Genomic DNA, 23,273 nt, shown 5'->3' with positions numbered 1-23,273 from the left:
ACCTCTTCTATTGGCTGGAGGTTCAAGAGTGTAACGACCTGACCGGTGGTTTTGAGAGTAATAGTCCCGATCCCCTATTAACTGCTTTCCCCAAATCTTTTTCTGCTATTGTGACTTGCCGGGATAATTGGTTTTGAGTTTCGGAGTGTGTTGGGACACTTAGTCCCTAAATGAGAGCTTCAGCCTTAGGATTTAGACCGTAGTCGGAACTGTGTGAAGACGACTTCGGAATAGAATTTCATCGGTTCCGTTAGCTCCGTTAGGTGATTTTGGGTTTAGAAGCATGTCCACAATGTGTTTTGGGGGTCTGTAGTAGATTTAGGCTTGAAATGGAGTAAGCTAGTTTTTCGGCGATTTCGGCCGATAGTGAAAATTTTGATATCGAGCTCGGAATGGAATTCCGAAAGTGGCTGTAGGTTTGTAATATTATATGTGACATGTGTGTAAAATTTGAGGATTTGAGGTCATTCGGACTAGATTTGATGTGGTTCGGCGTCGTTTGTAGAATTTCGAAAACTTTAAATTCTTAGGTTTGAATCCGTGATTAATTCATAATTTTGGTATTGTTCGACGTGGTTTAAAGGCTCGACTAAGTTCGTAAGGTGTTTTAGGATTGGTTGGTATGTTTGGTTGAGGTCCCGGGGGCCTCGGGTGTGTTTCGGATGCTTAACGGGTGAAAACTTAGACTTAGAGGAATTTCTGAACTTTGCTGGTTCTGGTGTTTTTGCACCTACGGAAAAGAGGCCGCAGGTGCGCGAGCCGCACATGCGGAGATGGAAGCGCAGATACGATAAATCGAGAGTTGGCCTGGGATCGCAGGTACGAGGAAGTTTCCGCATCTGCAATGCCCGCAAATGCGCAAGGATGTTCGCACATGCGCAAGATGCGCAGAAGCGGAAGGGACTCCGTAGGCGCGAGGGCGCAGATGCGGCCCTTTCGTCACAGGTGTGAAGGCAGAGGGGGCAAGTGAGTTGTACATATGCACAAGTTTTCCGCACAAGCACACCCGCAGGTGCGAGCCCAGGTTCCGCAGGTGCGGAAATACCTGGGCAGTGATTAAAACCGAAGGGCTTCGCGATTTATTTTATCATTTTTGGCTTTGCAAACTCGGGTTGGGGCAATTTTTGAGAGCATTTTCGAGGCATTTCTTGAGGTAAATTCCTTGTGCTTATTTTTGGTCAATAATCTTGCCTTGCCATGTATTTTCCCACCTAGTTAATGTGTATTTAAGGTGGAAATTAGAAGTTGGAGACTAGGGATTTGGGAGTTTGAATTGTGGATTGGAGGACCATTTGGTGTCGGATTTTAGTAAATTTGATATGGTTAGAATCGTGAGTGAATGATCTTTCTAGTTTCGTGAATTTTGTCGGGTTTTGAGACGTGGGCCCCGGGGGCCGGGTTTGAGCCAATTTTGGGTTTTGGCCTAATTTTGTAGTTTTTCTTGTGGGGTTCATTCCATTAGCGCGTATTGATGGTATTGTACTATTTTGAATAGATTAGGGCCATTTGGAGTCGGATACTCGTGGCAAGAACGTGATATCAAGTTGATTTGAGCGGTTCGAGGTAAGTGGCTTGCCTAACCTTATGTTGGGGACTTTCCCCTTAGGATATCTTGATATTATTTGGTGTGTGGGCGCCGTGTACGTGAGGGGACGAGTACGTACACGGGCTATTATTGCAAAAATCATGTTTAACCTTTTTAAATCATAAATTGCTTCTATTCATGGAAAGAACGTGATATCAGGTTGATTTGAGCGATTCGGGCCTAGAAAAACATGCTTACGTATTTTAACTACCTAATTGACATTCTGTGCGTCATGTTCAGTTAAGTCCTTATTTGCCTTATCTGTGTCCAGTATAAACTGTATAACTCGATGTCATACCTGTCATTTCATCTTGCGTTGCATATTTAAATTGGGACTACGGACGTATTCCGGGAGATCCCCCTGTACTGCATATTTACTTTGGGACTACGGACGTATTCCGGGAGATCCTCCTGTACTGCATATTTAAATTGGGACTACAGACGTATTCCGGGAGATCCCCCTGTACTGCATATTTACTTTGGGACTACGGACGTATTCCGGGAGATCCCCCAGCACTGCATATTTACTTTGGGACTACGGACGTATTTCGGGAGATCCCCCTGTACTGCATATTCTTTTGAAACTACGGGATCTCGAGAGATTTCCCACTGTGTTTACCTTGTTTTAAGCCGAGGGCTCCCTTAACTGTTAAATTTTCGAGAATTTCTTTAACTGTGTTACCGTAAACTACTCGAGAGATTTCTTTAACTACTCGACCGAGGTTAGGCTTGGCACTTACTGGGTACCATTGTGGTGTACTCATGCCCTTCCCTGCACATGTTTTCGTGTGCAGATCCAGGTGCGAGCTATCAGCCTCGGGGTTAGTACGTGCTGCTGATTCTAGGAGACTTCAAGGTACCTCTGCTTGCGTCCGCAGATCTTCGGAGTCCCCTTCTACTCCCTCGTCTAGAGATTTTCCTTATTATCTTCAGACTTTTGTATAAAGCTACATAGATTATAGCAGCTTGTGACTTAGTAATATTCCGGGTCTTGAGAAATTATTTTGTATATGTCGAATGGTACTACTCTTGGCTATTTAAAATATACTGTTTATCTTAAAAATATTGTGTTTTCTTTATATTTTCCGCAATATTAGGCTTACCTAGTCATAAAGACTAGGTGCCATCACGACACCTTACGGAGGGTTAATTTGGGTCGTGACAAGTTGGTATCAGAGCACTAGGTTCGTAGGTGTCGTGAGTCACAAGCCGTTTATTAGAGTCTCACGGATCGGTGCGGAGACGTCCGTACTTATCTTCGGGAGGCTATGTAACTGTTAAGAACAACCATATTTCTTTGATTTCCTTGTCGTGCGAGTTATTGACACCAAAAAAAAAAGAATTCTAAGATTCTATTCTATTCTTTCTCATAGATGGTGAGGACCTGCAATGGGAGGACCGACGATCAGGCACCCGAGCCCCCTGCCAGAGCCACCAGAGGCCGGGGTCGGGGTAGAGGACGACCACGCGGTGCAGCCCGAGCACTTGTGAAAGCTGCGTCAGAGGAGCCCCCAGCAGCTCCAGCTGGAGGGCCAGTGCCAGAGATCCCTATTGCTACTCCAGCCCTCCAGGAGACTTTAGCTCAGTTCTTGAGCATGTTCAGCACTCTGGCTCAGGCTGGACTATTTCTGATAGCTCCCGCTACATCTCAGGCCGGGGGAGGGGCATAGACTCCCGCAGCCCGCACCCCTGAGCAGAGGGTCCAGGTTGATCAGGCCCCAGAGTATATTCCTATGCCCCCAGTGGCTCCGGTTTAGCATGAGATCAGGGTAGTTGCTTCTGAGGCAGATCAGCTCAGACTTGAGAGGTACAAGAAGTACCACCCACCTACTTTCAGTGGACAAGCTTCAGATGATGCTTTGGGTTTTCTTGAGGAGTGTCATCGTATTCTCTGCACTATGGGCATTGTGGAGACGAGTGGGGTTTCTTTCACCACTTTCCAGCTGAGGGGAGCAGCATATCAGTGGTGGCGTGCCTATTAGCTGAGTAGTCCGGACGAGGCAGCCTCACTCACTTGGACTCACTTTTCAGAGATGTTCTTGCGTGAGTATGTTCCTCAGAGCCTCAGGGATGCTTGGCGCACAGAGTTCGAGCAGTTGCGTCACGGTTCTATGACTGTATCGGAGTATGCTGTCCGTTTCAGTGGGTTAGCTCGCCATGCACCAGCTCTGATTGCTACAGTCAGAGAGAGGGTTCGTCGTTTCATTGAGGGACTCCACCCCAGTATTCGGACCAGTATGGCTAGGGAGTTAGAGATGGACATCATTTATCAGTAGGCAGTGAGCATTGCCAGGAGAGTGGAGGGCATGTTCGCCCGGGACCGAGAGGAGTGAGAGGCCAAGAGGTCTCGAGAGACTGGTCATTATTCAGGAGCTCGTGCACCAGCAGCACGCTATGGTAGGGGTTTTGTGAGTCGCCCTGTTCATTCAGCTCTTCCAGCAACCAGCGGTGTCCCAGCTCCTCCTAGACCTCAGAAGCCCTATTATGCACCGCCAGTATCCAGTATGCCTCCTACTCGAGGTGCTATTACCGGCCAGTCCAACAGGCCAGGTCCGAGTCAGTCTCAGCCGCCGCGTCCTCCGAGAGGTTGTTTTGAGTGTGGTGACACTCGTCACCTGGTTAAAGATTGCCCCAGAGCCAGGAGGGGTGCACCTCCACAGACTTATCAGCCTCCACGTGCTCCGCCGGGTACTCCGGCCATTCTTCCAGCACCAGCTTCTACCCCACCTCCTCAGCCAGCTCGAGGTAGAGGTCGGAGAGGCCGAGGTCGCCCTAGAGGGGGAGGCCAGGCCAAGTACTATGCCCTTCCAGCCCGTTCAGAGGCCGTTGCTTCAGATTCAGTTATCACAGGTGTCGTCTCCGTCTGTCATAGGGATTCATCAGTATTATTTGACCCAGGCTCTACGTATTCTTATGTGTCTTCTTATTTTGCCCCACATTTGGGGATATCTAGGGATTCATTGAGATCTCATGTTTATGTATCTACTCCCGTGGGAGATTCTCTCGTTGTGGACCGCGTATATCGGTCGTGTTTGATTGCGCTTAGTGGATTTGAGACCAGAGTCGATTTGTTATTTCTCAGTATGGTAGATTTTGATGTTATCTTAGGCATAGACTGGTTGTCGCCCCATTATACTATTCTTGATTGTAACGCTAAGACCGTGACCCTGGCTATGCCAGGTTTGCCGAGATTAGAGTGGAGAGGTACCTTAGAGTATACTCCTCGCAGGGTCGTTTCATTTCTTAAAGCTCAGCAAATGGTTGAGAAGGGGTGTGATGCATATTTGGCCTATGTGAGAGATGTTAGTATTGATACCCCTATAATTGAGTTAGTTCCAGTAGTGAGGGACTTCCCAGATGTGTTTCCAGCTGATCTTCCAGGCATGCCGCCCGACAGAGATATTAATTTTGGCATTGATTTGTTGCCGGGCACTCAGCCCATATCTATTCCTCCATATCGTATGGCTCCTCCTGAATTAAAGGAGTTAAAGGAGCAGTTGCAGGAGTTGCTTGATAAGGGCTTCATTCGTCCCAATGTGTCACCTTGGGGTGCTCCGGTCTTATTTGTAAAGAAGAATGATGGTTCTATGCGTATGTGTATTGATTATCGGCAGTTGAACAAGGTTACAGTGAAAAACAGGTATCCTTTGCCTCGCATTGATGATTTATTTGATCAGTTACAGGGTGCCAGGGTGTTTTCCAAGATTGACTTGCGTTCTGGCTATCATCAGTTGAAGATTCGGGAGCCGGATATCCCGAAGACTGCTTTCAGGACCAGATTTGGTCACTATGAGTTTCTTGTCATGTCATTTGGGCTGACCAATGCCCCAACAGCCTTTATGCATTTGATGCACAGTGTATTCCGGCCTTATCTTGATTCCTTCGTCATTGTGTTATTGATGACATCCTGATATATTCCCGGTCTTGGGAAGATCATGAGCAGCACCTAAGGACCGTGCTTCAGACTTTGAGGGAGAAGAGGTTGCATGCAAAATTTTCTAAGTGTGAATTCTGGCTTAATTCAGTGGCATTCTTGGGCCACATAGTGTCTTATGATGGGATCAAGGTAGATCCGAAGAAGGTGGAGGCAATGCAGAGTTGGCCTAGACCGTCATCAGCTACGGAGATCCGCAGTTTCCTTGGTTTGGCGGGGTATTACCGTCACTTTGTGGAGGGATTTTCATCCATTACAGCACCTATAACAGGCTGACCCAGAAGGGTGCTCCGTTCAGGTGGACCGAGGAGTATGAGTAGAGCTTTCAGAAGCTCAAGACAGCTTTGACTACAACCCCAGTATTTGTATTGCCTACAGGTTCAGGGTCATACACTGTCTATTGTGATGCCTCGAGGATTGGCCTTGGAGCAGTATTGATGCATGACGGTAGGGTGATTGCCTACGCGTCTAGACAGTTGAAGGTGCATGAGAAGAATTATCCAGTTCATGATCGAGTTAACAGCTATTGTTCATGCCCTGAAGATCTGGCGTCATTATTTGTACGGTGTTCCCTGTGAGATTTACACTGATCACCAGAGTTTGCAGTACTTGTCCAGGCAGAAGGACCTTAATTTGCGTCAGCAGAGGTGGTTGGAGCTACTTAAAGACTATGATATCACTATATTATACCACCCGGGGAAGGCCAATGTAGTGGCCGACGCCTTGAGTCGCCGAGCAGAGAGTTTGGGGAGCTTGGCATATCTTCCAGCAGCTGAGAGGCCCTTAGCCTTGTATGTTCAGGCCTTAGCCAACCAGTTCATGAGATTGGATATTTCAGAGCCTAGCCGGGTATTAGCTTGTATGGTTGCTCGATCTTCTCTTTATGACAGTGTTAGGGAGCGCCAGTATAATAATCCTCATCTTCTAGTTCTTCAGGACAGGGTTCGGCGAGGTGATGCCAGAGATGTGACTATTGGTGATGACGGTGTGATGAGGATGCAGGGCCGGATCTGTGTGCCCAATGTAGATGGGCTTTGGGAGTTGATTCTTGAGGAGGCCCATAGCTCGCGGTACTCCATTTATCCGGGTGCCGCGAAGATGTACTAGGACTTGAGGCAGCACTATTAGTGGGAAGAATGAAAAAGGACATAGTTGGGTTTGTGGCCAAGTGTCTCAACTGTCAGCAGGTTAAATATGAGCATCAGAGACCGGGTGGATTACTTCAGAGGTTAGAGATCCCAGAGTGGAAGTGGGAGCGAATCACCATGGACTTTGTGGTTGGACTTCCTTGGAATTTGAGGAAGTTCGATGCTATTTGGGTGATCGTGGATCGGCTGACCAAGTCAGCCCATTTTATTCCGGTGCTGACTACATACTCTTCGGAGAGATTGGCTGATATTTATATCAGAGAGATTGTCCGCCTTCATGGTATTCCAGTATCCATCATTTCAGACAGAGGTACACAGTTCACATCATGGTTTTGGAGAGCCGTACAGCAGGAGTTGGGTACTAGGGTGGAGTTGAGCACAACCTTTCACCCTTAGACGGATGGGCAGTCCGAGCGCACAATTCAGATTCTTGAGGATATGCTCCATGCCTGTGTGATGGAGTTTGGAGGGTCATGGGACCTATACTTGCCACTTGCAGAGTTTGCTTACAACAACAGTTACCAGTCCAACATTCAGATGGCACCGTATGAGGCTTTGTATGGTAGGCGGTGCCGGTCCCCAGTGGGATGGTTTGAGCCGGGCGAAGCCCGATTATTGGGTACAGATTTGGTCCAGGATGCCCTGGATAAGGTGAAGGTAATTCAGGAGAGACTTCGCACAGCCTAGTCCAGGCAGAAGAGATATGCAGACCGTAAGGTTCATGATTTAGCATTTATGGTTGGTGAGCGGGTCTTGCTTCGGGTATCGCCTATGAAGGGTGTCATGAGGTTCGGGATGAAGGGCAAGCTGAGCCCGAGGTTCATTGGTCCTTTTGAGATATTGCGGCGAGTTGGGAAGGTTGCTTATGAGCTTTCCTTGCCTCCCAGTCTAGCAGGAGTTTACCCGGTATTCCACGTGTCTATGCTCCGGAAGTATCACGGTGATCCGACTCATGTATTGGATTTCAGCTCTGTCCAGTTGGACAAAGATCTATCTTATGTTGAGGAGCTAGTAGCCATTTTGGACAGGCAGGTCAGAAAGCTCAGGTCAAAAAATATTGCTTCAGTAAAGGTCAAGTAGAGGGGTCAGCCAGTCGAGGAGGCGACTTGGGAGACCGAGCAGGATATGCGCAGCCAGTACCCTCATCTTTTCACAGTTTCAGGTATGTCTTTATACTCGTTCGAGAACGAACGATTGTTTTAAGAGGGGGAGGATGTAACGACTCGGCCGGTGGTTTTGAGAGTAATAGCCCCGATCCTCTATTAACTGCTTTCCCCAAATCGTTTTCTACTATTGTGACTTGCCGGGATGATTGGTTTTGAGTTTCGCAGTGTATTGGGACACTTAGTCCCTAAATGAGAGCTTCAGCCTTAGGATTTGGACCGTAGTCGGAACTATGTGAAGACGACTCCGGAATAGAATTTCGTCGGTTCCGTTAGCTCTGTTAGGTGATTTTGGGTTTAGGAGCACGTCCGGAATGTGTTTTAGGGGTCTGTAGTAGATTTAGGCTTGAATTGGCAGAACCTAATTTTTCGGCGATTTCGGCCGATAGTGGAAACTTTGATATCGAGCTCGGAATGGAATTCCGTAAGTGGCTGTAGGTTCGTAATATCATATGTGAAATGCGTGTAAAATTTGAGGTCATTCGGACTAGATTTGATGTGGGTCGGGCTCGTTTGTAGAATTTGGAAAACTTTAAATTCTTAGGTTTGAATCCGTGATTAATTCATGATTTTGGTGTTGTTCGACATGGTTTAAAGGCTCAACTAAGTTCATAAGGTGTTTTAGGATTGGTTGGTATATTTGGTTGAGGTCCCGGGGGCCTCGGGTGTGTTTCGGATGCTTAACGGGTGAAAACTTGGACTTAGAGGAATTTCTGAACTTTGCTGGTTCTGGTATTTTCGCACCTGCGGAAAAGAGACTGCAGGTGCGCGAGCCGCACATGCAGAGATGGAAGCACAGATGCGATAAATCGAGAGTTGGCCTGGGGTCGCAGGTGCGAGGAAGTTTCCGCATCTGCGATGCCCGCAAATGCGCAAGGATGTTCGCACATACGCAAGATGCGCAGAAGCGGAAGGGACTCCGCAGGCAGGCGCGAGGGCGCAAATGCGGCCCTTTAATCGCAGGTGCGAAGGTAGAAGGGGAAAGTGAGTTGTGCATATGCGCAAGTTTTCCGCACAAGCGCACCCGCAGGTGCGAGCCCAGGTTCCGCAGCTGCGGAAATACCTGAGCAGCGATTTAAACCGAAGGGCTTCGCGATTTGTTTTTATCATTTTTGGCTTTGCAAACTCGGGTTGGGGCGATTTTTGAGAGCATTTTCGAGGAATTTCTTGAGGTAAGTTCCTTGTGCTTATTTTTGGTAATAATCTTGCCTTGCCATGTATTTTTCCACCTAGTTAATGTGTATTTAAGGTGGAAATTGGAAGTTAGAGACTAGGGATTTGGAGTTTGAATTGTAGATTGGAGGACCATTTAGTGTCGGATTTTAGTAAATTTGATATGGTTAGACTCGTGAGTGAATGAGCTTTTTAGTTTCGTGAATTTTGTCGGGTTTCGAGACGTGGGCCCCGGGGGCCGGGTTTGAGTCAATTTTGGGTTTTGGCCTAATTTTGTAGTTTTTCTTGTGGGGTTCATTCCATTAGCGCGTATTGATGGTATTGTACTATTTTGAATAGATTCGGGCCATTTAGAGTCGGATACTCGTGGCAAGAACGTGATATCAAGTTGATATGAGCGGTTCGAGGTAAGTGGCTTGCCTAACCTTGTGTTGGGGACTTTTCCCTTAGGATATCTTGATATTATTTGGTGTGTGGGCGCCGTGTACGTGAGGAGACGAGTACGTACACGAGCTATTATTGCAAAAATCATGTTTAACCTTTTTAAATCATAAATTGCTTCTCTTATTAATTGTACTAATATGTTTAATTGTGTAGTTTAGACTAGAAAAGCATGCTTACGTGTTTTAACTGCCTAATTGACATTCTGTGCGTCATGTTTATTTTAGTCCTTATTTGCCTTATCTGTGTCCAGTATAAACTATATAACTCGATGTCATACCTGTCATTTTATCTTGCATTGCATATTTAAATTGGGACTACGGACGTATTCCAGGAGATCCCCATGTACTGCATATTTACTTTGGGACTACGGACGTATTCCGGGAGATCCCCCTGTACTGCATATTTACTTTAGGACTACGGACGTATTCCGGGAGATCCCCCCTGTACTTGCATATTTACTTTGGGACTACGGACGTATTCCGGGAGATCCCCCAGCACTGCATATTTACTTTGGGACTACGGACGTATTTTGGGAGATCCCTCAGCACTGCATATTTACTTTGGGACCTACGGGATCCCGAGAGATTTCCCACTGTGTTTACCTTGTTTTAAGCCAAGGGCTCCCTTAACTGTTAAATTTTCGAGAATTTCTTTAACTGTGTTACCGTAAATTCTACTTATATCTTTTACTGTTTAATTTATTATATTTTCTCTGGTAGGGCCTTGACTTGACCTCGTCACTACTCGACCGAGGTTAGGCTTGGCACTTACTGGGTACCATTGTGGTGTACTCATGCCCTTCCCTGCACATGTTTTCGTGTGCAGATCTAGGTGCGAGCTATCAGCCTCGGGGTTAGTACGTGCTGCTGATTCTAGGAGACTTCAAGGTACCTCTGCTTGCGTCCGCAGATCTTCGGAGTCCCCTTCTACTCCCTCGTCTAGAGATTTTCCTTATTATCTTCAGACTTTTGTATAAAGCTACATAGATTATAGCAGCTTGTGACTTAGTGATATTCCGGGTCTTGAGAAATTATTTGTGTATATGCCGAGTGGTACTACTCTTGGCTATTTAAAATATACTGTTTATCTTAAAAATGTTGTGTTTTCTTTATATTTTCCGCAATATTAGGCTTACCTAGTCATAAAGACTAGGTGCCATCACGACACCTTACGGAGGGTTAATTTGGGTCGTGACAAAGAGGAACCCCATCCACTTAATCATCCTCAATGTCCACATCATCCAAAGCAATATTTTCGAACTCATTGTTTGCCATGGTTATACCTACTATTTCTCAAACACGTTAATAACACGGAAGAAAAAGAAGATATTCCAAAAACACACTCAAATATAAAGCTAACACTATTTTTAACTCCCCGACAACGAAGCCAAAAATTGATCGCGTCCAAATGCACACCTCTAACAAGGTATGAAATGGTCGATTGTAATTATAGTAACCCAACAAAGAGTCGGGGTCGAATCCACAGGAAGCTAGATGAGAGTTAGTGGTATATATTCTAATGCGTGAAATTGAATTATCTTAATTTGCACTTTCACAAAAAGTGTTTTGTTTCTATTTCTAATTTTACACTAAAGTTTGCAGAATAAAGAAATAAGACTAGGATAGTTGTTTTTGATGTTTTTCAAATTGATAAAAAGTCTAGGGTTGTGACCATCACCTAGGTGTTTACCTAATGGGATAAAAACATTAATGCTTATTTTGTTGATCGGGATGTATTATAGCTATCAACTCTTAATTACCCACTCAATACCTCTCGGTCGGGGAATGGTTTTTCCCAATCTGACTTTCTCAAGACCAAATGGGTATCACACAATACAGTTGATAGATGCTCAAGTCGGGTTATTACTATCTCTAGGTTGAACCCTTTAATTGGGTTAATCAATCTCTCGATTGACCCAATTCCTTGTTAGCCAAGTTTTCCTACACTAAGTCTCTCTTTCTCAAGTAAAGACTAAGTCAAATATGCATGAACTAATGTTTGCAACCATTAATTTCACAAATCAAAGCATGAACTAGGTTAAATAATAAACACCCAATCATAAACAAGCACTAATTTAATTGCCCATAAGGTTAACACATTAGGGTTGGGTCACAACCCTAGTAAAAACCTAGCTACTCATGCTTGGGTTTAAAGAAAAAGAAGAAGAAAGATTAATTAAACTCATAATGTAGACTTACAATGATAAAATCTATTGTAAATTACACCAAAATAAAGAAAACTTCCAAAAGAGGCAAAGAAAAACGGCTACAGAACTTGTTGATGTCAAAACTTGACCTAATTTTATGAGGCCGCAGAATTCTTCATCTAGCAGGAGCTGGGATTCTGAGGCCGCACAATTCTGAACTGCGGCTGCGAGGAAATATTTTTGCGTTCTGCAGATTTAGCACCGCGGCCGCAAAGCCCTCTTCTACCGTCCGCAATAGTATGATTACAGCCGCAAGACAATCTTCTGCGGTCGCACAAATCTTATGCGGACCGCAATTCAATGAAGCTCTGGATTGGCGTTTATGTCATCTCTCTGATCGTGGTCTTGAGCCCTTCTTTTGCGGCCGCATAATTCATGTTAAGGGAATTCTGCTTACCGCAGTTTCTTCTGCGGCCACAAAATTCCTTTTGCGGACTGCACTTTGTATGCTTCTTTGCCCTTTTGTTGCATTGTGCTCAGATTACTCCTCTTTGAACCAAATTTCATCTCGGGAGTCCAACTTCCAACATTCCTGCAATTTTGCATATTTCATTAGTTTCAGGAACGCAATTCAATACTTTTAGACTAAAACAAAAACTAAAAGGTGCTAATAAGTAGTCAAAATTCCCACGTATCACATACCTCTCTCGTTCCGGTGAGTCCCCGTTCTCGATCAGGGTGGGCCCTCTTCATAGAGGGATAAAGATGCAGCTGTGGTCCTGGCATATGGGAGATGACATTCCCGATTAGGTTGTGAAGCCGCGAGATCTTTTCTGACATCATTTCTTCGATCTTTCCTGGATTCTGCCTGCACCGAAGTCAGTCGATGGGTTGGCGCATTGAGGTCGTCCTCGTCTGCTCGGAGTTCGGCGCAACATGCATTATGTATTTCGTCCCAAGTTGCTGGGAGTACTTCATAAGCCGACTCAATAACTTTCTTGTTGCCCTTTAACCATTTCTGCTTAACCCATTTTGGAAAGCTGGGACGGCCATCCCTTCCGATGCATTCGGTAAGGTTATTCTTACTCGGTTGAATCGGGCGAGGAAGTCCCTAAATCCCTCTCCCGGTGACTATTTGATAGCGAATATGTCATTTACTCTCGCCTTTACCTTTTTGGCCCCAGCATGAGCCGTAACGAACATGTCAGCCATTTCTTTGAATATTTCGATGGAACGCGCGGGCAGCTGCGAATACCACGTTAACGCTCCTCCAGTGAGGGTCTCGTCAAATTTTTTCAGCAAAATTGAGGGTACTTATTTTTTGGCGAGGTCATTGCCTTTCACAGCGGTGACATAGTGGGTCACATGGTCCTCGGGGTTGGTCGTGCTGTCATATATTTTCAAGTAGGGCGGCATTTGAAAGGTCTTTGGTATGGCGTGTGGGGCGGCAGCGGCGCTATATGGATCCTCTATGAACCGACCGACGTCTCTCTTAGGCAAGAGCTTGGGAGCGCCTGGTATTTTATTGACCCTTTATTGGTGTTCTCTCATTTGGTCCTGAAGTAGTTACTCTCATTTTCCATTTCTTCCATCCTTTTCAGAACGGCCGTGAGAGCGTCGTCACCTGCTTTGCTAACAACTTTGTGAGTAATACCTGTCGTTGCGGGAAGATGATGAAGTTGATCGTGTTGCTCTTCCACTGGTGGTATAACACAAGTTCTTGCATTTTCTGTGGCCGTATCCCGAACGGGCTTATGGAGGATGCTAGTTAGCGTATCAGTTAGCCAGGCCTCAAGGAGCTTCTTTATTGCTGGCGGCGCCTCCTCTACCGCGGATGTGGAGGCTGTCTTACCAAGAGATTTTGTGATACTGCAGTGGGGAGGGGGTGACCCACCTCGCCTATGGGAGGCATTGGGCGTTGTGTCCTCGTCCACTGCTTCAGAGCTCTCATGGATGATGTTCATGAGGTTGGTTGGGAGGTCGCTCATTATTCTCGTTCTTTTCTTCTCTGTTACCTGCCATATTAGATCTATATAATAGAGAGAAAAAAAAGTTTCTCGTTCTTGTTTTGTTGTTTTTTTTTACATTAGTGACTAGTGTCAGTTATAGATCTAGAAGGAACTAAAATAGTTAAGTAGATAAACCCCACGGACAACGTCAAATTGTTTGACCAAAAAGTATACCTTTCGGCTAAACTATTAAATTTATGTAATAGCGGGTTAAATCTAGTTAATGATAATAATTCTAGATGCGAGTCTTGAAAACGTGTGTGAGATGGGACAAATCCAATGAAGTGTTGACAATGATAAGCACAAAACGTTCATAAAGAATGAGCAATAATAGAGAATGTAACTAGCAATAAATAGCTATAAATGATATTTAAGTAAATAGGAGGAATGATTCACCCAATAAAGGATGGATTAGACGAATGCTCCTCCTGACAATGATGAATGGCAGATAAATCCAAGATTTGTTCGGACTATTCTCGTATCTGGTATAAAAGTATGGAATAATATGGGTAAGAATCTTGATAAAAGGTAGTCTTTGTATCTTTACAAGAGAGAGAATTTTCTTCTCAAAAAGTGTTCCTATCAAGTGAATATTACATGCCCTTTTTTTCCTCCCACCTTTCCTATTTATTTGAGACATGTATCTAACAAACCCTAATAGTACAAGTGCAGAGAATATTCACTAACATATTTTCTTTAATATTCTATTTCAAAAACTAGCCGTTGCTGTTCTGTCAACGATGCTCGACCTCAGTCATTGTTGCCATCTTTACCACGAACCTCGTTGTTCTCTGGCCGACCTCGACTGATTCTTTCCTTAGTGCTGCATTATCCTAAATATTTTAGAGCGGATTTTGACTTATACACTATTGGTCTCCGTGTTGGCAGTGCTGAAACGTAAAATTACGAATTCTGCTGAGAGGTGAGACTTGCTTTTGCTTAAAAAAATCATGTTCCTTGTTGTATGCTACTCTGGTGACAAGTTCGACTTGATTCTTTTAGTTAGCTTTATGTTTCATCTTGATAAATCTTATGGCTCTGCTTGGATTATTAACTGACATATAACGAACTACATATATGAGTTAAGTTTTTAGTTAAAGTGGACTTAGGATTTATGGCAATTCGATACTATAAATGATTTCAGGATGAGGTGCCTCTTTTTGGTTTTAATATTTAAAAAGCGATAACCAACTGCTTCACATATTTTACTCCGGAGTTTTGCTTCTTTAGCATATTGTTCTATTTGTCTTTTCAGCATTTCCAACATAAGGTCTGCGGCAAATGTGATATCTCAAGAATCTTACGTAGAATTTTTTTTATAGCACATACACAATTGCCAGGTTCTTATCTGACAGATCCAGAATTGCATATGACATTGCACATAGAAGGCAATTTAAGAATACAGAAATGGATGAAAATCTTCTAACTCATATTACAGTCAATGAGACTGTAGTTCATTTGTGCTAAAAACTATGACATGGATTTTTGCAAATGATTGTAAACAGTGTAAGCACACATCAAGTCCGCTCGATAGTGGTGCAGTTGTCGAGACTTTTGACTAAAGAATACTTGTGCTTCAATAATATCACGATCCAATTTCACCTATAAGTCGTGATGGCGTCCAACATCACAGCTAGACAAGTCAACTAGTGAATTAAACATATACTTCCTCTTTTCATAAATTTTCGAGTAATTAAACTCTTTTTAGTTGCAAGATTTAAGGAACATATAAAAGGTTCTGATTAAATAAAGATCAAGAAAATAATTCAAATCGCAATTCTACTAGTGTGTGTGCCAAGACCTGGTGTCACAAGTATGAGCATCTAGTAAATTATACAAACTTTTAATCACTGTCCGAATATGAAATAGACAGAATACAAAATACAAGAGAGAGACTCAAGGACTGCAGAACGACTCAAGAAGCAGCTCACCACTAAGTCTCAGGGTATCTGGGGTATGCTCCGGTAGGATCACCTGTCGCACCTATCTCAATTCCTACACAAAAAGTGTAGCAAGCGTAACATGAGTACGTAAACAACGTGTACCCAGTAAGTATCAAGTCTAATCTAGAAGAAGTAGTGACGAGATGTCGACTTTGACACACTATGGGTCAATAATATTAAAATAGAATTATTTAAATAGACATGGTTTATGTGAATAACAATAATTTTCTTAACAAGCGGAAATAAATAATTCTTTCAAATTCAATAATTTTCAATTTATCAATTCGCTTCACAAGTTGCAATAAAATGTCAAGGTATCGTGTAATTATTATTATTAGGCACGATTTCTACCGAGGTCATACGGCCCGATCCAGAGTGTCGTTTACACTGCCGAGGAACGTGCGACACAATCCATATATGCATCTATACTGCCGAGGCGTTCGGCCCGCTCCACAAGAAATGAGGATATTTTCTTATGAACCTCCGGAATGAGAAGTTATTATAAGGCTAACACATAAGGATGTACAATTTCTATTAACAATCAAATAATTTGCACAAAAATTAAAGTATGTGAAATTTCGGTCTTTTACTATTTCCTCTAACTATTTATAATATAATTTCAGTATTTTAATTAAATAAAAGATGCAATTATCACAAGTAATTTATGATTTGAGTCCTAAACTACCCGGACACAGCATAATTAGTAGCTACGCACAGACTCTCGTCACCTCGTGCGTACGTAGCCCCCACAATTTGCAACGATTATTAATTTAAATCACCTATGGGGTAAATTCCCTCTTACAAGTTTATACAAGAGACTTACCTTGTCTCAAAGTCCACTTCCCGATCACAACGTCACGTTAAAGTCTCAATTCTATGCCGAAAAATTCGAAACTATCCAAATGTTATACAAAATAATTAATACATGCTTAATAATTCAAAATTAGACTATTAAATTAATTATCCGACCCAAAATGGTAAAATTTTTAAAATTCACCCCGGGCCCACTTGCCCGGATTCCGAAAATTTTTGGAGAAAATCGTCACCCATAACATCAAGAACTCAAATATACAATTTTCATTTAATTCCATAACCATTTTCGTGGTTAAAATCTCATTTTTATCAAAACCTAGATTTTTCATCTAAACCCTTGATTTTCACGATTTACAAGTTATAATCTACCCATAATCTATGTATTTAACTCAAAGTGTGTAGGATTAACTTACCTTCAAGTTGCTAGTTGAAATCCCCTCTCAAAAAGCTCCAAAATCGCCCAAGAATGGAAGAAATGGGGTTAAAAATGGTAAAATCTCATTTTTAAGATATCCTGCCTGGAAATCTTAGCTATAGATTTAAAAATCGTGGCTAGTACCTATCAATAGCCACAAAAATTCAAATTCTATGGCTATTTACAAATTTATAAAATTTCTTAGCCACAAAAATTAAATTGGCAAAGCTAGTTTCTCATTTTTGCTATAATTGCTAACACTCGTAGCAATAATTACCTAAATAGCTACAAATTTATTGCTACAATAAAATTTCGTAGCTAATCATAATTTTTTGCCACATGATAAAAGTTACAGTAGCAATAGTAATCTTTTAGCCATAATAAATTATTTAAAGCAAAAAGTAGTAGCTAAATACGTATTTTTGCTTCAAGTTATAAAAAACTTGTGGCAACAGTTAAATGATATAGCCACAGAGTTATTGCTATAAACAAATTTCATAGCTAATATTAGTTTTAACTACGAGTTAAACTTACTGTAGCAATAGTAACCTTTTAGCCATAACAAGTTATTTAAAATAAAATACTATAGTTAAACAAATATTTTTTGCTTCAAGTACTAAATTACCGTGGCAACAATTAGTTTAATAGCTACAGTTATTTGCATGACCAGATGATATAGCCACAAATTTATTTTTGAGATAAAATTCCGTAGCTAATTATTATTTTTTGCCACAAGTTAAAACTTGCTATAGCAATAGTAATCTTTTAGCCACATAAAATTACCTAAAACAAAGTCCTGTAGCTAAATAAATATTTTTGCTTCAAATTACCCGTACAAAAAAATAGTTAGCTTAACAATTACATAGATAGAACAGAATATCTAATTATCTATCACTAACATTATTATTCATATAAATTTTTATATAATTTTCATATATCTAGATACATTTAGAATTACTAATTTAATATGTTTAATATCTAAGTTCATTGGAAAACTAATTATATTATATTTCTTATTAAATAAGTGTTACTTATAAGCCAATTATAAATAAAAATAATGAAATTATATCTAATTAATGATGGAATAATCAATTATATAGTAAAATTTAAACAACCATAATGTTGTACCACTTACATTCTATAGAAAATTATTTATATTAATCTATACAATAATATATTATAATGATATGGTCCATTACTATCTCAAAAATTTATTAATTATCATAAATTAAATTATATACTGAATCTAAAAATAGAGATTTTTATATGATACAAAAGGGAACACCTTTCTTATGACTATTATATTATATGTTATAATACTTACATAATTTTAATACTATTAATTTTATTTCAAAAATGTTAAAAATTTAATGTGCTCGGTATAAGAGTGTATAACAAAAATAACTAGTGTATCACAATTAAAAACAAAAAACGTATTACTTTTAAGCTTCAAATATAATTAAAAAATAATGAAATTATATCTAATTAATGTGTGAATAACTAATTATATAGTAGTTTTAAACGACTATAAACTTGTACCACTTATATTGTATAGTAAATTACATATATTTAATCTAGACAATAAATTACGTTATAATGATATGGTCCTTTACAATTTTAATAACTTATTGATGATCATAAATCAAATTATACGTCAAATCTAAGAATTGAGAATTTAATATGATTCGGAAGGGGATCATGTCTCTCTTGTGATTAGTCTTTTATACTTTATTACATAATTTTTATATTATTAATTTTAGTTGAAAGAGGTAAAGAATTCATTATCGTTGATATAAGAGTGTAAAACAAAAACTAACTAGTGTATCATAATTCAAATATTACCTGTGAGTTTCAAATATAATTAAATAAGTATGCAATAATATTTAGTTAAATTTTAATATATGAGTATAGCAGATTTAAAAAACTATATGCTTGTATTTGTATGTATCTACGTTGACCACTAATTATATTCAATTTAAATAAGTTTAAAAGTTATTGATTTAATGGTCTAATACTATTTTAATAATTTAATAATTATCATTAATATAATTAAAAAACTAAAAATTAAGAAGCTAATATAATTGAAATCTGAGGATATATTAAATCAAAAACAAATATCACATAGGACAGAAAAAATTGTAAAGAACATTGTTTTTACGCAAATAGTTGATTTTTCTATCTTACTTAATGTAAATTCTATATTTATTTTTTTGTTGGCGTCCATAATTTTCTTTCACATATTTGGTTATCTAATTTATTTGCATTTATAGATTTGCCTATATCACCGGAAAAGTAGTACTTTGTATTTTGATTTAAGTAAGAAGTAAAAAAAAAGAAAAAGCAAAAATAGGAGCAGTATATAACAAAAAGTAAAGCAATAACAAAGCCAAAACCAAAACCTAATTTCATCCTCACATCTCCCCCTCTAAGCCGCCACCCCCCTCCTCCCACTTTCCCATTTCTCTCTTCCGAGTATATTCATATCTCTAGATTTTAAGATTTTTGAAACTCCTTATATATACTTGACTAAGATTTCTGGGTTAAATTTTGCGGGTTATTCTAACAATTTGATAAATATTATATTTTATTTGTTATAAATATTGCGTGGAAACTTGAAAATTATAAGGTTGTAATATTGGGATGATGATTCCTTAAGAAATTCTTTAAAATGTGTACAGATTCGTTTATTTGTGTTGTTGTTTTGAGTTTTTCCCTTTTGTTATTTGTTAAAAATTCTTGTAAAAGAATATGAAGACATAATTTTTTCTTCTTGAAATTCTATTAGTAGCATTTTTACCAATTAAACTCAATCTTTGTATTATAATTTTCCCTGGGTTTTCTCACCATTTTTGTGCTAATTATTGTTTCTTTTGAATTTACAGGGTGCATTTTAATTCTTGAATGCAAGAAGATCTAGGAGACTTAAGTTATTTCTTCCTTGAATGCAATCGAGTGGCAACATTTTCAATCTCATGATCAATTACTTAGAACTTTTTCTTTTTTGACGTGGAACTCCCTAGAATTTATAGATTAAAGATAAAATATCTAACCCAATGTACATAGTTTGTATTATTTTAGTTTGACAAAATTTAATGTCTAGCCTCCCATTAGCTAGTTTTTATTTTACAGATTTTATTGTGTCTCTTGTAGAGTAATTGTATATTGAGGATGCATCAACTTTAGATATATAATTGTATATTTTAGAATTAACTTTTGGAATTATTCATGTCAGTTTGTATGAAGTAACAGATATCCAGAGCTTATAATGTTTCTAGTTTTTATAAAACAAATCACGCATGGATATGGAATATTTTAAAAAATTAAAAATATTTAGTGAGGTAAAAAATAGCAATGCATTTGCGATGGAAACATTTATTGTCACTAATAAATTAATTTTTTATCACTAATTCAAATATAATAGAAAATCTAGTCAGAAAATAAATATATATAAAAAATTAATCATGGATATTGGTGATGATTTATACCTACAAAATTTTGAATTTGTAGCTAAACATAAATGCTACCCTCCATGGCTAATATGTGAGTACAGCTATATATTAAATTTGTTGTAGCAAAACACATTACATCTTTTGCCACAATATATTCCTTTGTGGCTAATATAAAAGATAGCTACAAAGTTGGTTTTTGTAACAAAAGAATAAACTCATTAGCTACAAAGATAAATTTTTCGTAGCAATATGTATTAATCCTTAGCCATGAAACATTAAAGTTTGTAGCTAATTTTTAGTTACACTATATTTTGCTACGCATGCTACGGAAAAAAAATATTGTAGCTAAAGTGTTTAGCCATGAAATTTTTTGTATTTAGTTACAATATACTTCGTAGCTATATATGCATAATGTTGTAGTGGAAGGCAGAATTTTTCAGCCTTAAAAATACCCTTCGCCAACGCGACAGGTGTCTCGGGAACGCGAAGGCTTACTGGCCTGCCCTTCGCGAACGCGTGAGCTCCTTCATGAACGTGTAGGGAAATTTTACCCTGGTCCCAGTCCTCATTCGCGAACGCGTAGGCCTGAAGTCCAAGGCTTCGCGAATGCGTCGCCCTCCACGCGAACGCGAAGGGCAATTGCCCAGCTCCCATTTTTCCTTCATCGCGAACGCGAGGGTCCTTCCGCGTTCGCGAAGAAGGAAACCAGAACTAGAATTTCTGGTTTTTCCAACTTAGCTTCGAGTGGTTCAAAACTCACCCAAACCCCCCGGGACCCCGTCCAAATGTGCCAACAAGTCTATAAATATAATACGGATTTGCTTGAACTCTCAAAACACGTAAATCAACAACGAAACTAAGAATCGCACCCCAAAATCGAATTGGATCAAAATATGAACTTCAAGTTTCTAAATTCCTCTGAACGCGCCGAATCATACTTATATTACCTGGAATGACACCGAATTTTGCGTGTAAGTCTTAAATCACCATATGAAACTATTCCCAGTCTCGAAATTTTAAACGGATCTCGATTACTCCAAAACCTACTCCAAACCAAATTTAAAGAACCTTGAACCTTTAAATAGCTGATTTTCACTATTAAGCGCTGAAACGCTCCCGGTTTGTCCAAGATCCAATTCGAACATACGCCTAAATCCAAAATCATCATACGAACCTGTTGGAACTGTCAAATTCCGATTCTGGGATCGTTTTCTCAAAATGTTGACCAAAGTCAAACTTGGCCTTTTAAAGCCAAACTAAGGAACCAAATGTACCGATTTCAACATGGACCGTTTCAAATCCCGAACCAACCATCCACACAAGTCATAAATTAGCAAAAGCACATACTGAGAGTCTTATTTAGAGGAACAGAGTTTTAAAAGTCAAAATGACCGGTTGGGTCGTTACAAATAAAGTAATAAAATCGGAAAATTCCCAGGATATTTTGTTTTTATTTTGCTGATCATTAGTCAGAGAATTCCTAGGAGCCTTGGCATAACTGATAAAGTTGTTGCCATATGACCAGGAGATCACGAGTTCGATACGTAAAAACAGCCTCTTGCATAAATAAAATGAAGGAGAATCAAATGCCTCAACTCTCACCGGATTCATTGCATTACTGCTCCATTTTTAATTTGTTGGTTCGTTTTTAATCTAATAAATAAGAATTATGTAACTAAAAAAAGAATTATTTAACTGAAGAGGTTTTTTTTCAAGGACAAAATGATAACTCAAATTTTAAAGGGTATTATCGTAAACTAACTTTAAAGGTAGGAACTTCCTACTTTTAATATAATATGATTAGTCTATTCAAAGAAATAACTCTGACTGGATGAGGAGCTTTGTTAATTGATTACCCATGAATCATAGGAACTCAACCAAAGTTGTCCCGAGACAAGGTATTGCTAGGCATTTTACTAAGAATAGGTTATTAGAAATGAATGAAGAGTGACTAACCAGTACTTCTTTGGATCCAATAGATGATACAGGAAAAGAGAGCAGAATAAGAAAGCAAAAGGATGTTGCTACTTTCTGCGACAAACCCAGTCTTTAAAACACAAGTTGGCCATTTAGCAGGGGCGGCCCAATCTCATCGGAGGCCTAAAGCAAAATCTTAATAAGAGACCTTAATATATATATATATATAAAATTCAATGAACATCGTTTTTAAAAAAATTAGACAAGTGAGGATGTGAAATTAAAAAAAAATGAGAACTTAGTTTTATAAAATACAGAAAATTAAATGAATTTAACATTGATTGCATCACAACTGAAATGGGAGAACTCAGAAAACATAAGTGATTCCTTTTTTTAGTAAGTCCCTTTCTATATTTGATAACAATTCAACTTTAGATTTTTCTTTTTACCATTAATGAGATGATTTCTAGCCCAAAAACTTCTATGATTTATTTAAGATTACAAGTTTCAAAAGCCTCCCTTTATTTCATAAAATCCATGTCCAGTCAAATACTTTCGTATAAATTGGGACGGAGAGAATATAATTTATGTAAGAAAAATAAATAATAAGTTAGATTATTAGATATAGTTACGTGACCAACTAATGAATAGAAAAATATAATTAAGTAAAAAAGGTAAAATAAGATTGACAGAAAATTATTTTAGTTATATTAATTAGAGGAAGAAATCGAGTTATTAAAAATTAATATGACAATAAAAAAATAAATTTATTAATAATAAAAAATAATTATATAAATAATATACTACTATATATAGAAAAATACTAGTAATTTTGGGGCCCTTAAATATTTGGGGCCTAACTTGCTTTAGGGTTGGGCCGCCCCTGCCATTTATCATGCCAATGGTTTAAATATTATAGACATGAGTTGAATAAACTGAAGCTTGTTTGATATTTAAAAGGTTTTTTCTTCTACTCCATAGATTCCTATTCTTAATAGTACATGCTTCGTGTTTATTGATTTTAAAATTGTTCTAAGATAACATAGCACCTTTGTTGATCGGTTTCTGGGATTTAATTTCGCTACATCTAAATTTCTTTCTAGCGGCCAATGAAAGCATCTGTATTCTAAAATG

At 39.5% G+C, this 23,273-nt stretch overlaps 1 long non-coding RNA gene across 1 annotated transcript; it reads left to right on the top strand.

Moving 5' to 3' along the window:
* Positions 1-19,171: 19,171 nt before the first annotated feature.
* On the top strand, positions 19,172-19,899 carry LOC107789901 (uncharacterized). Its single transcript, XR_001648934.2, has 2 exons — positions 19,172-19,245; positions 19,656-19,899. It is a non-coding gene; the product is annotated as an uncharacterized LOC107789901 (long non-coding RNA).
* The last annotated feature ends 3,374 nt before the right edge of the window (positions 19,900-23,273 follow it).

This window comes from Nicotiana tabacum, chromosome 2, assembly GCF_000715075.1.
Source record: "Nicotiana tabacum cultivar K326 chromosome 2, ASM71507v2, whole genome shotgun sequence".
Classification (NCBI taxonomy): domain Eukaryota; kingdom Viridiplantae; phylum Streptophyta; class Magnoliopsida; order Solanales; family Solanaceae; genus Nicotiana; species Nicotiana tabacum.
This window is presented reverse-complemented; position numbering and strand designations above follow the sequence as displayed.